The sequence below is a fragment of the Pholcus phalangioides genome, unplaced genomic scaffold (genome assembly GCF_987345545.1).
Source record: "Pholcus phalangioides strain wild (caught in Gottingen) unplaced genomic scaffold, Ppha-v1.0 ptg000009l_1, whole genome shotgun sequence".
Classification (NCBI taxonomy): Eukaryota; Metazoa; Arthropoda; class Arachnida; order Araneae; family Pholcidae; genus Pholcus; species Pholcus phalangioides.
Window position 1 is genome coordinate 35,095,575 of NW_028301602.1, and position 17,925 is coordinate 35,113,499.

The 17,925-nt window shown below is 37.5% G+C and overlaps 1 protein-coding gene across 1 annotated transcript in view; it reads left to right on the forward strand.

Annotated features, from left to right (window-relative positions):
- The window catches only part of LOC149082968 (uncharacterized), an 85,318-nt gene that overhangs the window by 47,621 nt on the left and 19,772 nt on the right, over positions 1-17,925 (forward strand). Inside the window, exons 2-3 of the mRNA XM_089236015.1 lie at positions 15,938-16,062; positions 17,141-17,252. The gene's annotated coding sequence lies outside the window, so the exon portion shown is untranslated. The remainder of the gene's footprint in view (positions 1-15,937; positions 16,063-17,140; positions 17,253-17,925) is intronic.

Genomic DNA, 17,925 nt, shown 5'->3' on the forward strand with positions numbered 1-17,925 from the left:
CTCTCTCGCTTAGAGCAGAATTCATATTTCACTAGTTGGAAATTTCAGCACATGAAAAGTTAATTTTTATATTTTTTTGTGTCTATGATCCCTCGGGAAATTATTTATAAAAAAAAATTGTGATCGAAACTATGTTTTCAAAGTCAACGGTTCAGATCCCATCAAATGAGATATCGGCTGTTCACTGTATATTTAAAAAAAACAAAAACAAATATACAATTTCAGATTTTTTTCATATAGACAAGGAATTTATAAAGCTGTTACAGAACGTTTATGTATACTGATATCATTACTAAGAACACTTCACGATGCCAGAAACATAAAAGTGCTTTGGAGATGGTGAGCCGCTATGAATCCTTACGGTTTGTAAAGTCTTACCGTCAATTTTTTTCTTTTTTTGTGGATTTTTTCCAACAAACAACATAGGTATACATACTTGCTATATAAGAGTACAGTTTTTCGCCTGTTCTGTATTCATAAATTTTGTGCATCCAACACTGTTTTCGTTTTTACATGTGCAATGTTTTAATAACAGTCTGCAATTATTATAGTGTGCATGTTTGCAACATATACCTTTTCTATATACGGTGCAGCATCGGTTATCCGAAATACTTGGGGTGGGGGGGATCCGATAACTGACTTTTCGGATAACCGATTATTCACGGGAAAAAATTGCACAGATGCCACAGAAACAATATGAAACAAAGAAACGGTGATATTAAACACAAAACCGTATATATTTTGTATCACACGTCTTACAAATAACACAGCGAATGAGCTAGCCTAGTTTGACAAGTTGAAAATAGCCATTAAAGTAGGTCTAAAGTTTAGGAAAAGAAGTCCAAAAATTTTCTTTTGTTTTTTTCACAACTGAGGCTCGTTTTTTTGCCGCTAAATCTCGCAAACGTTTTAAAAGAAAGCAATTAGACAGCATCACATTACTCTTCTTGTTCTAATCACTTCATAGCCGTCTCGAGGCAGGGGATTTGCCGACTAGAACGCTTTCGTTTAACCGATGTTTCGGTTGATCATGCTGATCTTGTTGACGCATAATTGATGCTCTACTGTACACTGGAACCTCATTTATATGGCGTTCAAGAGGTCGATCCAAAACATCGTACAAATGTGTAGGTCGAATAACTGAGACTTTTTAAAAAAAAAAAGACTTTTTCCCCCTTACAGACATACAATATATTATAAAATTCATTGCGTTTAATTGTATCTTCAATTATGTCACAAAAAAATACAATTTCAATCATACTTGAGAAAATGAAAAAAATACATCGCATTTTTTAAATTACTTGAAGAAATAAAATTTAACAGAACGTTATCTATTAGAACCTGACATTGGGTAAAAAAGTGCAAAAAAAGTCTTCTAGACTTGGGAAAATTTTCCATCTTGGACTCTCATTTTTTGGCAACCAGCATCTTGGTCTTTGATTTTGTTTCTCTGCTTCATAATCATTTCAAAGTTGACGCAGGGATATTCAACTGCTTTGCGAGATCAAATTTCGTCATTAATTTAAATTTCTTGTCAAATTCTTCCAAAATTTCCATTTTTTTAAAGAAAGTGCTTTTTGTTTTCTCAACATTACGAACATCGGATTTGACACAGCTAGCAGCAAGCAAAGCAAAACAACGAAAGAAATTCTAGAGGAAATTATCGAAGGAAGTCACTGTGTATGTGTACCGTATGTGTCTCTTATCAGCAGACCTGTACCCACTAAATGTTTACAATGTGTGTAGATTTTCTTACCCTCTAGGATACCACTGCAAAAATTCTGAAAGAACATATGGCCGTCAAAACAATTGAAACCCGTTTCTTTGAGGCTTGCCGCGTTTGCATATTCTCAGAAACAAGCATTACACAAGTCACTTGAGTGTCCACTCTAAATGACCATCAGCCATCCCACTGACTGTTTCCGTGAGAACGTTGACGAGAGCGATTTGCGCACATGCCTCTACCCTCGGACACTCGGACATTCCATTGATGGACGAAGTCCACTTTACCCTGAAAGGGCCAGGTAGTCAAAGTTTCTGGAAACTTTCCGAGACGTAAGGCTCATTCACCAAGCTGTGTGGCTGAAAGTCCCACACCGGGAACACTAACTTGGGGTATCGCTTCTTTTGACTGATTCCGGATGAGTATTTCGAGATGATAACATTTAAAATTCCATAAATCCGCCTCCCGAGAGGGGCTTCGGGGAAAATCGGAGGACCATAGAATTATGTGGTCCTTGTCGATCGCTCGAATTTCTACGTGGAAAACTTCATTGACACGTTTCAAAAAAGGCATTTTTCAAAAGGCACCGAGGAGGTCATGGGAACCTGCAACGCCTGCTAATGATTTTGTCTTCCTCGAACGTCTGTATCAGGAATTCCTTGACCAGAGTAGCAGTGTGACTAGTTGCTCCATCTTGCATAAACGTGACGGTAGAAAGCGCATCTCTTTCGCGCAAATATGGCACGACCTTCTCGCGAAAAAGCGTTAAATAACGCTGCACAATCACCGTAACCGTTTTCCACCCATTTACTGGGCACTGCGTTTCAATGAAGAAAGGTCCTATGATGAACGAACCTGTGAACCCACACCACACTGTCACTTTTAGGGAATGCAATGGTTTCTGCATGTACTCACACTCACGTTGATTAGACGTGGCCCAAATGCGACAGTTATGGGTATTAACGTCGCCATGAAACGAAAAATCAGCTTCATCTGTCCATAAGATGTTAAAGACCCAAGTCTAATTCTGTTAGCTTTTGAAGAAAACCCACCTCGAAAATGCTTCCCTCTGTACGGTATTCGCTGGTAAAAGTTCATGGCATGACTGCAATCTGTATGGGTATAGATAAAAGATTTCATGAGGATGTAGGATGTAAATTCGTACCGAGGATGGTGATAAATCCAAGCGTCTGTCAGCTTCACGAGCACTGCTGGTCCCTGCAGCTGATTTGGACGCTAAAACTTCCCTTTCGGTTGCAACACGTGGCGAACGTGCCTTCCTTAAACATGGTCGTACGGCTCTTACGTGATCCTCCAGTGTTCCAGTTTCCTCAAACCGCTAAACAAGCTTTATGAGGCCTGTGTCGCTCTTAAAGACCCTTTTCCACTCCTCACATTCTTCTGAACTCGGAATTTGCGCAAGGCAATGGTCGACGATTCCTGTGGTTGACGTAAAACAACTTTACCAACAAAACTTTATCCTTAGCACTCAGCATCCTTGTTCACACATGCACGGTTCACAACGATGAACTGGTCGTGGATTAGGAGCGCAAGTTTTTATAACCATCTCATTTGCATATTTCCACCGAATTCACTCTTACCAGTACCATCTATCGATTGTTTTTTAGTTATTTTTTCCTGTCAAAAAAATTCCCCTGACCTAGCGATGCTAACCCTTCAAACCGTTGTATATTTTGGTAATTTTTCCGGTTTTTATGAAGTTTTAAAGTTTCTACGGACTTTTTACCACTCTGTATGTAAGGAACATTGCCAAAGATGAGTACTCGCGCGTCCCATGTCTATGTTTAGGAGCCCATCTCGTAACCCTCTTCAAGCTTTTACTCACGTAATGAGTACGTAAATAATAAATAATATCCTTACATTGGAAATCCCCGCTGCCATCTATGAAATGTAAGAAATACTAAACATCAGCCTGCTCAAAAATCCCGGCTGAGCTGAACAAAAATTTTTATTTCAGCGATATATAAAACACGTATAATCCCACCATCAGCCCATGGGGCTGACAACAATTTGATTCTGTTCTTGCATTAAAGAAAAACCAATTACGGTGGTATACGTGGTTATATAAGTATTAAAGGGGTTCCTTCTTTTTTCCAGATTGGGGGGAGCACATTCTCTTTTATTTTACCTGCACTAACCTGTTGTTTCTCTGTGCTTCGATATCTATGTGGAATGACAAATAACACATGCAACCTTATACAATATAGAATTTTTTTCAACTGAGCAAAAAACTCTGTATTCACGGAAGCATTCTGAGACTAAAAACGTCCATATTTTGCTGTATAACTCATTCACCATGAAAAAGTTGTCACTTCCTTTGTTACTTTTGTCCATAACCAATAAACGGCTAAAAATAAAATTTTATCACTACACATGTGCTTTCTATAAAACACGTGTATACAACCTTCATATTGAAAACAAGTGTACAGTACAGTGTTGTTTTTGTTAATCAGGCAAAACTTTTTAATCCTACCCAGTTGTCCGGGGAAAAATATGTTGCAAAAATTTTGTATGCTTTTTATTTTTTTTTCTTGACTCAAAATGAAGTGTTCCCACAGAGTAAGAATAATCTGTGTATTATATCTTTAGTCTATGAGTGTTCCGGTCTCTGCCACGAAGCTGGGCTGAAAGAGATTTCGGCAACGAGAAAAATCCAGTGGCAAACTTGTGTCGTTCACATTCATTCAGTACAGCATTATAGTACGTGTGAGAAACATCAATGAACTGAACTGCTTCTGCCACCTATCAAATAAAACTGTCACAGCCTAATTTTTCGATTAAAATTGGTGATTGATTTCTGAATGATGTACTACATAGGAAAAAGTCAATATGATATGGTATTTGAAAATATTTTATAAGCAATAATATTAGTTAAATTGTCGCGTTTACTTCAAAATTTTAACAGTTGATATTTATATAAGGTAAATTAGTATTATAAAAATTCACACTTAATTTTCTATATATAGCCTTCTTCATAGGCCTTACTGGGCCCGTTCGTAACCCCACAGTCAGCCAAGAGCTGGGCATGGGGGTAACAATTTGATTCTGTTTCTATATATAGCCTATCGGTATACGTCAAACAGGGGGTGTATCTATCTGAGTAAGTCATCAATTAAGATTAGAAGTTTTAATTACAAAAATTGAGGACTAGAAACAATTCAATTATGACAAATTGGGAAAGATCAATTTCTGAGCATACTTCTTATGTAAATGTACTGCATACAAACAATAACTGTTAAAATTTTAAAACAGATGTGAGAATTTAATTAATATTTTTGCTCGTAAAATATCTATTAACATCGGTTACCAATTTCAATTAAAAAATCATAAGAGTTTTATTTGATAGATGGCAGAAGGCGTTCCAGTTCATTGATGTTTCTCTCATGTGTAATATAATACTGTACTGTACACTTGTTTTCAATATTTTTTTAGGGGAGGCACATTTTTTACTGATAAAATTTTATTTTTACCCATTTGTTGGTTATGGTAGGAAGTAACAAAGAAAGGTGTCATTTTTTCATGGTTAGCAAAGTTTGGACGTATGGGATCTGATAATGCTTCCGTGTACACTGTTTTTTTGCTGAGAAGAGAAAAAATTCCGTATATACACAGTCGGCCATCGGTACTCTTCCTAGTTTGCTGAAAACACCGTTGCAGTGCTGATTGTCGTATCGGAGCAATATATAAATTGTTAAATAAACGTTTTAAAAAACTCCTCCTGAGGTTTTTGCTAGTATTCAAGTCCTCTATATGCCTTCTAAGTTCACATCTAGCATTTAGTTACTTGATTGGATGCTATGAAAACATTATTATGGTCGCTATACACTATACTTAATGTTATTTGTGTAGGCAATCGAAGATGATACAAATGAAGGAAGCGCCTTAAAATAATGGATGAATTTCACCGATGCCATTAGTTTCATTGCTTAAACAGTGGAAGCTTTAAAGATGAGAACAGTCATCTCGTGTTGGAAGAATTTTTCATCTCAGCGTGTGCCTGAGGAGACATTCATTTAATTCTGCGGAGCCAGAGCCGAAAAGATTATGCAAGATATTGTCACACAGTGAAGCAAGCGGATGAAGAAGGTTTTGATTATGTGGACATGAAAGAAAAATTTGACAATTAATTAACAGCATTTTAGAAATCGACAAGGGAGGGATTAATCAAACTGAACGCTCCTGAAACCGAGGCGATACTTCATGATGATTAAGATTAAGAAGTGGAATAGGGTCCCATCTATGGTACGTTTTTCACATATAGAGCGATATTGGAAGCCTTGTTACCATGATCATCTTTCTTTCAAACCAAACACAGCCCATGCTCTATGGACTTTCGCCAATTTTATCCATTGCCCCTGTCGGAGGGCTGGACAGTGTCGGAAGTTACCATACTCTACAAATTAACTGCAGAAGAAACGGTTAACAGAAATTACAATATTCTTTCATGAAACATCACCGAGAATCATTGGACGTCCCCTTCTATTTTTGCTGCACAAAGCGCATACAAACGAGATGTTTTATGGTTTTTCGTGTCTAAAAAAACACGAGTTTATGGTTTGTGTCATTCACGGATTTTCCGTATTTGCGATTACCTCCGGAACTTATCTTCCGCGAAATACCGAGGGGCAATTGTATTGCATAAGGTGGCATTTTATTTTGACATTCCGCACAGATATCAAAATTCTGTGCTCCGAGAAACAACAGGTCTGTGCAGGTGAAGTAAAAGGGAATGCGCCCACTCTCGAAGATAAAAAAAGTTAGAGGGCACATTCCACGTAGGAATATTTTTTTCCGCTAACATCTCGGTGTTTACCATGCCCCCCCCCCCCCCCCAGCATAGAGCCAGGCTCCCTAGACTGAGAATCTGAGATATTTTGTGGACCTCCTCTATAGTGAATTTATAGTGTGAAAACGAAAATAATAAAATTTGTCTTGGGCGCCCGTGCTAGAGTTCTGCCAGGCCTACCCTTGTGGGGGATCATGGTGGTCACTTAAACTATTGAAGATGGATGTTCGATTTCGTACTCAGGAGATATTCACGGACAACTCAGCTGAACACCCTGTAATTGATTCAATGATTACATTATGATTATTTCAGTTTCCGTCAGAGCTCTTTTACGGGTACTTCTCTTCTCTTCTAGTGACAGCATATTCACGAATCAAAGCTCTTGACTCGTGAATATGCTTCCCAATAGGCTGACAGGGTCCCCAACCTTGTGGCTAGGCATCGACTTTAGGTCCATCTTAAGAGCATCCAGGACAAGTGATGTTCAGGTGCCCTATCTGGTTGAAATTAACAGCTTACCCTATCAGTTTACATACTTCTTCTTTAAAATCGGAGCGCCAGATCTCAAATAATCCTGAGATCCTCCTATGCATCCAAGGCAGGTCCCAGATGAGGCTCATGCGTTAACATAAAAACACCCCGAGAGTGCTCTTTATCACACTCTTACAAAATGTTGAAAATCCACATTTTCGAAGGTAAAGAGGTCTTAGAATAGTTCATTTGAATTCCTACAGATGGCAGAATACTACCAAACCTGTAAGTTTCTCAAATACGTAATCGTCTAATTAAAAACACACACAAAAAGACAATAGTCGTGTGTCTTCCCAAATTTATAACCAGAAGCTGGTTCATGAATGCTATTTTCCATCAGGATATAATAAGTTTTTTTGGGAATTTTTTATCCTCTAGAAGTGAAGATTCTTGAATTACATAATTTATGTGTACTTTATGAGACACGCAGTTCCATCTAAACACAAGTCCCACTCGGACATGACACGGGACGCCCGGCCTTTATATCCTGCAGGGCCCTAGGCTGACCCCCGGGTTAAACTGTTCACGGCCCCTGCCTATTATGAATTTATAGTGTGAAAAATAAAAGAAGATGAGAATCATTTTGGGCCCCCAGACTTGAGCCCTGTCATCCCCATATTCCTTGTAAGGAGAGGGTCATGCGATGACCTCAGTTATATAGGGGATTCCACAATTAGATCTGGCACAATCTGATTTATGACAATAAATATATATATATTAAGAGGTGGGGGTGCCTAAGCCCTCTATCATATTGTCCTGGGATTATGATGCTGTTGAGACGGCAGTAGGGACCTTTACTAAATACTAAACCGTAAATACACCTCGTAAGATTTCTCTGAGGAATCAGTGCACGGCGTAGTGTATATTCTTGGTGCGTGCTTGGCACTACGTATTGTTGTCGGAATTATGCGTGTTTCGTGTTCTAGAGGTACTGCCAATTGCCTTCTATGTATGAAGTGAAATGTCAGATGTCTGAGTATTCGTATCATTAAAATACCATGTTAAAGGTCTGCCTGCTCTCTGCGGAGAGATTTTTCGAAATTGTAAACCGGCTGGAAAAGTGCCGTAGGACACCGTTAAGGAATCGCAATTAGCTTCAAGAAGAATGTCAAATTTATGAATTAATGTATTTTCTTTTGGAAATCATAAATTCTTATGGGTTAATATTGTGAAAAACTCGATAAAACCACAAAAAAATAATAATTTCGAAGCAGTATTGTTTGTTGAATTTCATCCATTGAATTTCAAGGAAATCATTTTTGCTTGTAAACTCAATGTTTTCCTATTGATCTACTGCATTTTAAATGTTATTCGTCAATTTTCATTGATTAACATAACGCACGCACACACACACAGACGAAACTGACGGAAGTTCCAAGAAAACTTAATCAAATGCAGAAGCAAGAGAGAAGAGCGTTAATCGGAGCATGTCTCGCCCAAACAAACGAAAAAATAAAAATAAATAAAACGATTTCACACCTCATTTAAAATCAGCAACTTCGACAAGAAAACAGTTCCTGTTCTTTACAGTAAACTTGACCTGGTTTTTAGAATTAAAGCGAATCTTTCTCGTCGACGCCATCTTTGTTTCATGTCACTTCTTCTGGATTCACTCACTATTGCAAATATGATTTTTCCGACCCAGTAGCGTAGATACGGAAGACAGATGATGTACTCCTTGGCGCTTTTTTGCATTTCATTAATGTACGCAATTCTCCTTAAAATGAAGAACATTCGTCTGAATCTTTTTGGGAACCACCAACCCCCTGCTTTTCTGAGTTGCAATTAACGATTTCGGACAACATCCAATTAACCGCTCAACGAATGATATAACAACAGTGTTTTATGGGGGGGGGGGGGTTACTTTTACACTTTCGTTGCTTGCCTCCGTATTTTACCCTATTGGGATATTTTTATTTCCTGTTCCGGTGTTTTCCTTCATCGTCTTACATTGTTTCTTATCACTCAAACGATCTTTTAAGGTGCAGATAAAGAAAAATGTTATGAAATGTAATTAAGAGCAACACTCCCAGATACAATTAAGACTTCGATGATGTGTTGTTAGTTGAAATGATTGAAGAGGATATTCAACGTTCATTCAATATACATTCAGAAATGCATTAACGATGCACTTCGAGATCAGTTAGAGATGTTGTCTAATGTCTTCCGTAGCTTTTTCCCATCTGAAACTTATCACTGTGTAGTAAGTAACTGATCGTTGTTTGATTAGTGCACGGATAAATTAGGCGATTTGAACGTAAAGCATATTAAGGGGGGGGGGATTTGTAAAAAAACGTATTCGCCCGCATTAGCCGCATGCCATCAAAATTGGGGGACAACAGCTGTTTGAATGATGGAGTCCAGTCAATTTCTGGCATGCCGGGGAAAGCGAGGTTGATTTAGGATCACGTGATAAATACAGAAGACTGATGATACACGCGAATCGGAATAAAAATAATTAGTTTTCAATGCAGCCAACCAATAAACTTATCAATAAGCTTATTTATTGCATTTGTCAAAAGAACTTTTATGAAACTTTTAAAGTATAATCCCTGGTTAAAAAATGTATAAAACAAATTAATTATGGCTTTCTTTATGAGAAAATAAATGAATATGGGGGGCCGTTCAAGTATTACGTAAGCAAATTTTTAGCCATTTTTGGCCCCGTCCCCCCTCTGTCAGCAAAATTTCGTCGTCAGCTCTGCCCCTCTGAATCCTAACTCATATTTTCATAAAGGGTGGTTGATGACGTAATACTTGAACGGCCCCTATTCAAAATTGTGAAAAATTCAACATATTTAAATTGGTATTTTTTATTCTTATTGTAATGTGTTTATTGTCTAGAGCTGGTGAAACTTTCAAGTACCAGGTAAATTAATTCGTTGTGTACTAAATAATTTAAAAAATTGTGTTTTGACTTTAACTAGAACTAAAATGTTCAAAGACAAAAACTTGACATGATAATTATATAATTTCTTCATAATGTGGTAGTGAACTTATCCGAGGATGATGTCACTCTCTGCTATCGATACGAAGGTGTTTAACAGGTGGCTGATGCAGAGATATATTTTGGAAAGAGAGAAAATTTGCTTTTGCAGGGAATTGAACTCACGTCCTTTCACTTTTTTCTCCCTTTCCTAAATATATCTTCGCATCAGACAGCTTTTAAAAAACTTCATATGGAGAGCGTAGAGTGACATCATCCTAGTCGCCATCTGATGGCAGTGTCAGCAATTGTGAGCTTTGGCCTGAGTTCGGTCCGACCGTCAGTGTCGGTCCCGTTCAGTGTACACGAGCTCCAAGGAAAGATCGAGATAATCGTTGCCTTTGTAATCTAGTGGTTTAGGGCGTCCGATTCCCCGCAAAGGCAATTCAATTTTATCTCTTTCTTAAATACAGGGCGTCTATAATTAAAAGACCCTATTCTAAAGTAGCATAGAGGCGAAATCAGTTATCAGAAAGTTGTGAAATTTTGTGGAGGACTTCATGAAGTGAAGGGACTTTGTTTCCGGGGGAAAAATAGTTGCACATGTCGCCACCAGAAGGCTTTTTACTAAGAAATGACACATTTAGGCAAACGTTTACAATTTTAACAATTGTTAAACACTTTTACAATTGTTACTGCAATAAAACATGTTTTACATGATGGCCATCATTTCCAGATACCATGTGAAATCGCAAGATAGCATGTTCCACAACTGACCGAAGTGTGTGCAGGGAAATGTTCAGCACAGGGCGTGAAATGCTGCCTTTAAAGTCAGGTAAAGTTTTTGGATTGTCAAAACTTACCAGACGTTTCAAATGCCCCGAAAGCCAGAAGTCGCACGGATTAAGGTCCGGTGATCGGGGAGACCATAGATTAGGGACGTGCCGGCTGATGACACGTTCTTCTATAAAATGTGTTTTAAGAACATTCTTAATACACACTGCAATGTGTAGAGGAGGTCCGTCTTGCATAAAGATTGTGTCTGCAAGGCAGTGGCGTGCTTGCAGAGCCGGAACAATTTCGTTCTGTAACAGCAGCAATGCATATCGCTTCCCGGTGATCGAACATGTCACTGGACCTGTAAAACGTAACTCCTCGTATAAGTAGGGACCGAGAATAAATGATGCAGTAAATCCACACCATACCTTCAGTTTTGGTGAATGCAACGGAACCTCTAAGATAGCGTGCGGATTGGGATTCTAGTTGGGATACGTGCTGCCGTCTAGCAAATGAAAATATAACTATCGGGTATAATTCTGGAAGTAAAATCGGTTGATGATTTAAAACTGGCATGCAGCACCAAAATGAATGTACAAAAAAATATATCATAGATTTTTTTTATTTTTATGCTGCACACAGGTGTAAATTTTATACTTCATGAAACCGGTTGATATGATTTTATGCGTGCAGTAAAACTTCGTCTATTATTTTAATTTTTATGTATTATTAAATAAAAATAATATTTTGCACTTCGGTGCCGAATATAAATAAACTTTAAAGTAACACGGGCAATATAGGATAATTTCCATTGTATGTATATATATATATTTGTAGATGGCAGCAGTGGTTCCCAGTTTAACAATAACATAAATGCAAAAACGAACACAAAGGCCACAACAGGCAAATTGCCAAGCAAAGTGGGTGAAAAAATGCCCATAAAAATGCGGATGTCAAATATACAGTCGAATCCTGTTTTAACGAATACCGTTATAGCGAAAATCTCATTTTAACGAATACCGTTATGGCGAAAATCTCATTTTAACGAATACTGTTATAGCGAAAATCTCATTTTAACGAATACTGTTATAGCGAAAATCTCATTTTAACGAATACTGTTATAGCGAAAATCTCATTTTAACTAACACTTTTCTAATCCCTCAAATAAGTTTACATAGGAACAATGCTAGGTAACCTGGAATTCCTTTATAACGAAATTTCGTTTTAACGAAACGATTCCTCCGGTCTCTTGGCATTCGTTATAACGGGATTCAACTGTATAACAAAAATACGGCAACCCAGCATGAGAGCGTATTTCACGAAAAAAACAACCTGATAATTAATAATAAATAATACACTGACCATAAAAAAGATTATGATTGTCTTTTCCTAAGTATGGATTGTTTTCTCTATTTATCCCAACATGTTATATAATCGTACTTCTTCTTTTTAAACATGTCAATTGTGCTAGAATTCACGAGTTTCCCTCAGAATTCTCTGAATTTCCCTCTCAACCAAGTCTATGTTCCTCAATAGGTACGGTCTCCCCAAAATTTCAAGGCATACTCTAGTCCAGGACGAACTAAGCAACGGAAAAGCGGAAAAACTGAATTAGAAGAAAGCAAAGAGAACTTTTTAAGAATCAAACCGAGCATTCCATTCGTCTTTTTGACCACCACTGAAAAATGTTCAGAAAACCAAGCCGCTCGTCAATGAGAATTCCCAAATCGGTGAAATGATGTGGTTCATTACAGTATTATTTACGAGAGAATAAGCGTTGGACCCTGCTGTCACCTAGCGAATAAAAATGAAATCTGTAATAATTCCAGAAGTATAATCAGTTGGAGAATGATTTAAAACCGGTATGAAGCATTGAAATTAACAATATGTGATTCGATGCCGCAGATTATTTGTTTTTATGGTGCACACCGGCGTAAATTTTATACGCTATAATGTAGGTTGATATGTGCATAGCTTCGGCGTGAAACTCATTATAAACCACGGAAGCCATTACATCATTACGTTATGTTTACATAATTAAATAAAAAAATTATTCTATACTTTTTTGGGTGTACTGAATGTAAATATCGTTGGAACACTAACGGACAATGGTATATTTTTGCTATGCATATTTTTCTACTTCTTTTTATGTGGCAGCAATAGTTACTGTTTAGCAATATAATATGCGCTATTATAGTATTGTGACCCCCCCCCCCCCCCCCACTGCCACTTATCGAATAAAAAACAAAGCTAGCTCTTATATTTCTAGTAAAACTGGTTTTTCATTAAAAACGTAGTTTTAAGAATTTTAGGGACATGCTTCGCAGACCAATGGCAGTGAGTAGACCAGTGGTTGAAGAACACTGGCCTGACGTCTAAAAATATATTTTTCAACTTTTAGTTCCAAAAAAGATATCCACGCCAACTAAAAAGTTGATAATTATGCAGCCGAATACAAAAAGACCAATTAAGATTATGATTAAACTTTAATTTCGTGTTTTAAAAAAAATTTCACAATTTTCACCATTATATTATTACAGCGGTGAAATTACTTGAATTGCATAGCAATTACTTTTTCGTTTATTTTATTTCCGTTCGTCATTTTTTTGTTGTATACATAACTGCATTTTTATGTGTATTCATAGTGATTCGTGATAAATCTTTCATTTACGCGTCATATTATTCATGTTTTGTTTATTTACTTTAAAAAGATTTATTTTTATTTATTTTTTATTTAGTTTTATTTTATTTTTATTTATTTTCAGTTTCATTTTATTTACTTATTTAATGTTCGTTTTTCGGAAAACTTATTAACATCGTACTTATATGAATTGACTCTTACCTCGGGTAGTCTATACTTCCGTTACCATGCAATTTTTTTCCTGATTTCACATAACCAGTTAAATGATCGAACTTGTTAAATTGATTAATCTATAAGCAAAATTCCGAATCTCAAATGATCTTAGTTTTTGCAATTCTAATATGATCACTGGCTTTGAATACATGTGGTTTTGAAATTTAGTCTTATCTCTGTAGTTTCATACGTTATTCAAATCAGATTCTTGAGTAACATTGAAATAATCACCTCCTTTCAACATGAAGTTCGATGAATATTTTATTTAAGGAGAACTAACAATGTTAAATGCATTCACATACTGTATGTATGTTTTGGAATAAGTAGAATGCAAGAAAATGGAAAGGGAGTCACTTAGACCCAGAAAAAGAACATGTTTCTTCTGAGAAATTTGGCTACTACTTCACCGCGCACCAACTCTGGCCACATCTATCACCATACAGCAAATTTCCAACCAGTTGGATGAGAAATGAAGGTGCCGTCTACCGGTGGTCCCCAGGCTTGGTATGTAAAGAAGTTGCTTCTGACGTTCTATGCAAACGTTCGGATGCAATGACGTTCAATTCAAACCCGTGGATCTTGGCAGTGATCTTCATATTGGAAGACGAGCATCTTACCACTGCGCCACTTGGATGATTTTAGCGTCCGACTTCGTGTGGTGTAAGAAATTTCCCTGGTACCTAATTTTTTTCCTCACTGGCCAAGTCCTGGTTTTAAATATATTGAGAAATTATTATCTCTCAAGCAAAATTGTGATACATGGCTTTTTAGGACGTAACTTTTATTGGCTCCATAGTATATTTTAAATAACATTTATATTTTTCACAATATTGCACAGATGCCAGTTCTGACTTCAAAACAAGAGCGGTAATTACTGAAAGCTGCTCTCGAGTTCTCATTAACTGAGGCAATGACTACTACTAAACCACACACACACGTACCTCGTCCATATTCCTCTGCCGAACTTCTAACGAATTGGTACATGTTGGAATGTGCTGTGAACCTGACTTGAAGTTTGTTTCTGTGTAATGCTTGTTATATGTAGTGCTGCCATCTGCCACCAATGTTTCTCACTTTGACTGAAGTATTTTATCGTTGGAGGCCTGTTGCTCTCTGTGGCGAGACATTTTAACGGAGAGATCGGCTCGCATTCGCGCCTTGAAATTGGGAACCACAGAAAACCAACTTCAGTCGACCACCACTGTGGTGACGGTGGGGCTCAAACCCGGATCCTCGTGACGCGAGTCCATCACTATGACCACTCGACCACCACAGTGGCTGAGGAGGCAGTGACCACCAAAAATAGAAGAAATTGTTTATATTTTAAATCATAGAATTTGTGGAATGATTAATTCATAAGAAAAATTTCGAATAATCTTAAGAGGTTCATTTCAATTTCACGCAAACGTTGAATCATTGGATTCAATTTAATTTCATACCAATTGGTTTCATTTTCTGAGCAAACAAACAAAGTGAATATCTGCGAAACGATGAACGTCTCCTCCAATTGTACAAAGCCTGGATACCAAGCGAAGATGAATTTTGGAAAGAAAATTCACATATCGCCGCTGCGTGGAATCAAACCGCCACCCTCTCAGTGTCCGGGAGAGTGCCCTGCCATTAGGCTACAGAAGATAGACGTTTTCTTCCGTGGGTATGTTAATGCTAAATGGGACTGCGCTGAAGAAACCCTCCTAACTCAGCAACGGCTCGTAACGATATTTGTTCGAAAGTTTTCTTTCCGAAATTCATCTTTGCTTGATAACCAGGCAATTGTACTTTGTGAAATGAATATCTCTTTCGATAAAAAAAAAAAAATCGCAAAATGATTAGCTTTCATTGTAAATTATCGCAGATAATGTATTTATTTAGTTCGATTTTACCTCGTTAGATTTTATCAAAATGAATGCAAACACATTGAATGGTAGTGTAAGTGATGAGAGAAAAGACCATATTTACAGTGATTGTGGTTTAATACGTGTTTTTTTTTTTTCCTTCGGTTTATGAACACGGAAATTTCGCATTTATTACCCGGTAAATTCTACTGCGTAGGTAAGGTGATGAGGTACAAGAAGCATGGCAATGCATGTGATTTTTTCCTGCTTGTTGTCTGGAAATTTTTACTGCGTAGTTCAGATATCAAAACATTCATAACGGCTTCCTAAAAAGTTCAAATGTTCAGCTGCAGCTGCTGATAAAATGACTATTGGAAATCTTTATATTTGTGTGTGTCTGTAATATAAATAGTGTCTGTAAAGTTTGCTGACAATTTTTTTGCGTTGATCTCTGATAAATATATTTAATTTTTTTTCCTTATAGAAATCACAATAAGAAGAAATAAAAGTTTTGTATGGTAAAAACTGTGTCAAGACAAAGGGGAAAAAAATAGGGCCGTTGTCTCATATCCCAGTACATCTTTACATACATACATCTTAAGCTGCCGGGTAAGTAATTTACATAACATCGATTAATAGAAAATAACTTGAAATTCTATTTGTGTGGTAGTTATTAGTTGAGTGGTTATGCTCTTATAATATGTATAACCAGGGCCGCAAGTGGGGATCTTTTGCGCCCCCCCCCACCCGACCACACTTTCACGGGCCCCTTTATGATGAATTTATAGCGTGAAAAAGCAAAAAAATGGTGAAAATCGTTCCGGGCCCCAGGGCTGGAGCCTTGTCAGCCCACCCCTTGTGGGGGCCATGGAGAGCAGGCGGTTCTCGTGCCCCGGGCGTTGGACCACAGGCGGCGCAAATTTTATTCTCAAACCTCTCCTTCAACATTACAAGGGGGCACCAAAATGCGCAACTTGCCCCGGATGACGAAGCATCTAGTTGCGGCCCTGGTTATAGCATTATCGTATCGGAATAAGCACCTCATCAGTGTATGTGCAATAGCTGTTTGTGATAGGGAATAACACTCAGTTCTCATATACAGCAATCTTTGTATATTGAAGAAACATATTTCTCTACACCGTAACATGCTCAATCCATGACCCGAGAGCCAAATGTGGCCCGCAATGAATAGCCAAACCACTCAAGTGGCCCAAGAAAGATTTTCAAATCACTTAAATGGGGCCAGTGGTAAATTTCCAGATTTTATTCTTTAAAATATACTATACGCAGCTTTTTAAAAAAAATAAGAAAATTAATATTGTATCGATCACACATTATTTTTTCGGTAACGTCAGTATGATTATCGCTCATCTATTTATTTTCACTGATAAATCGAAATGTGGTTACAACCACATCAGATGTTTTCTGTGCAACCTTATCTCGATTATCATCGATAAATAACCACAATATCCTCTTGTATTTGCAATTATTCAGTGATATACAGTAGAACCTCTCGATAACGGACACCCATGGGACCAAAAACTTTTGCCTGCTAACGGGAAGTGTCCGTTAAAGGAGGCTCCACTGTATTTCCTCATGTGAGATACGATAATCTACGTATCATTGCGATAACGCTGTTTGTGTTTCCTAGTGGATACTAATGAGTGTTTCCATTTGCTTATTTCAGATTCACTCGGATAAGTGAGGAAAGATGACTCCCGTAAAGTATCAGGAGTGCCCATCACCTCCTCCTTCTCCACCGGATTTCGCGGGCAGCAGTAACAAGAAGCAGCATAGAAGTTAGTCACATGCTTATTCCAATAAATGTGGTAATGGTGAAATGCCGTTATGGTAAATATGATTAATCGGTTATTATGCATAATCACCAATCGTCTCAGGGAGCTTGATAAATTTTCTGCATTTATCACTTTTACTGGCGATTATGCATAATTCCCGAGTGGAGCTGGTAATGATGAGAATGGTTTCCGACAGTTGGTAAGTATGATGAATATGTGCGTGTGTGTAGAAGAAATCATGCGGAACTGTGTCACTTAAACTCAGTTTTTCCCGTACATGATAGAGTGCACAACACATATTTTGCAATGAAAATTAAATTAAAATGACTGGACTTAAGAATAAAACTTATAATTTACAGTAAAACCTATCTTAACGGACACCACTCAGATGCTGTCGCCCCATTTCTTACGGTAAAATAATACTTTCCCCTTGTATAATAAAAATATACATTTCAAACCCCTGATTAACGGTCATCCTTGTTTTACGGACGAATTTTTTTCGTCCCTCCGCACAGTGGTCAAAATTGCGAAATTATCTGGAAAAAAATCCAAAATGTGTGTGAAGTTTTCGTATCGGGGAAAAAAACCATAGCCGTGTGTAGGAGAAATGTCTGGTCTATCTTAAGGTGTCTATTTGTGGATATTCGTTTACATCGAAAGCATCGGAAGGTCAAAG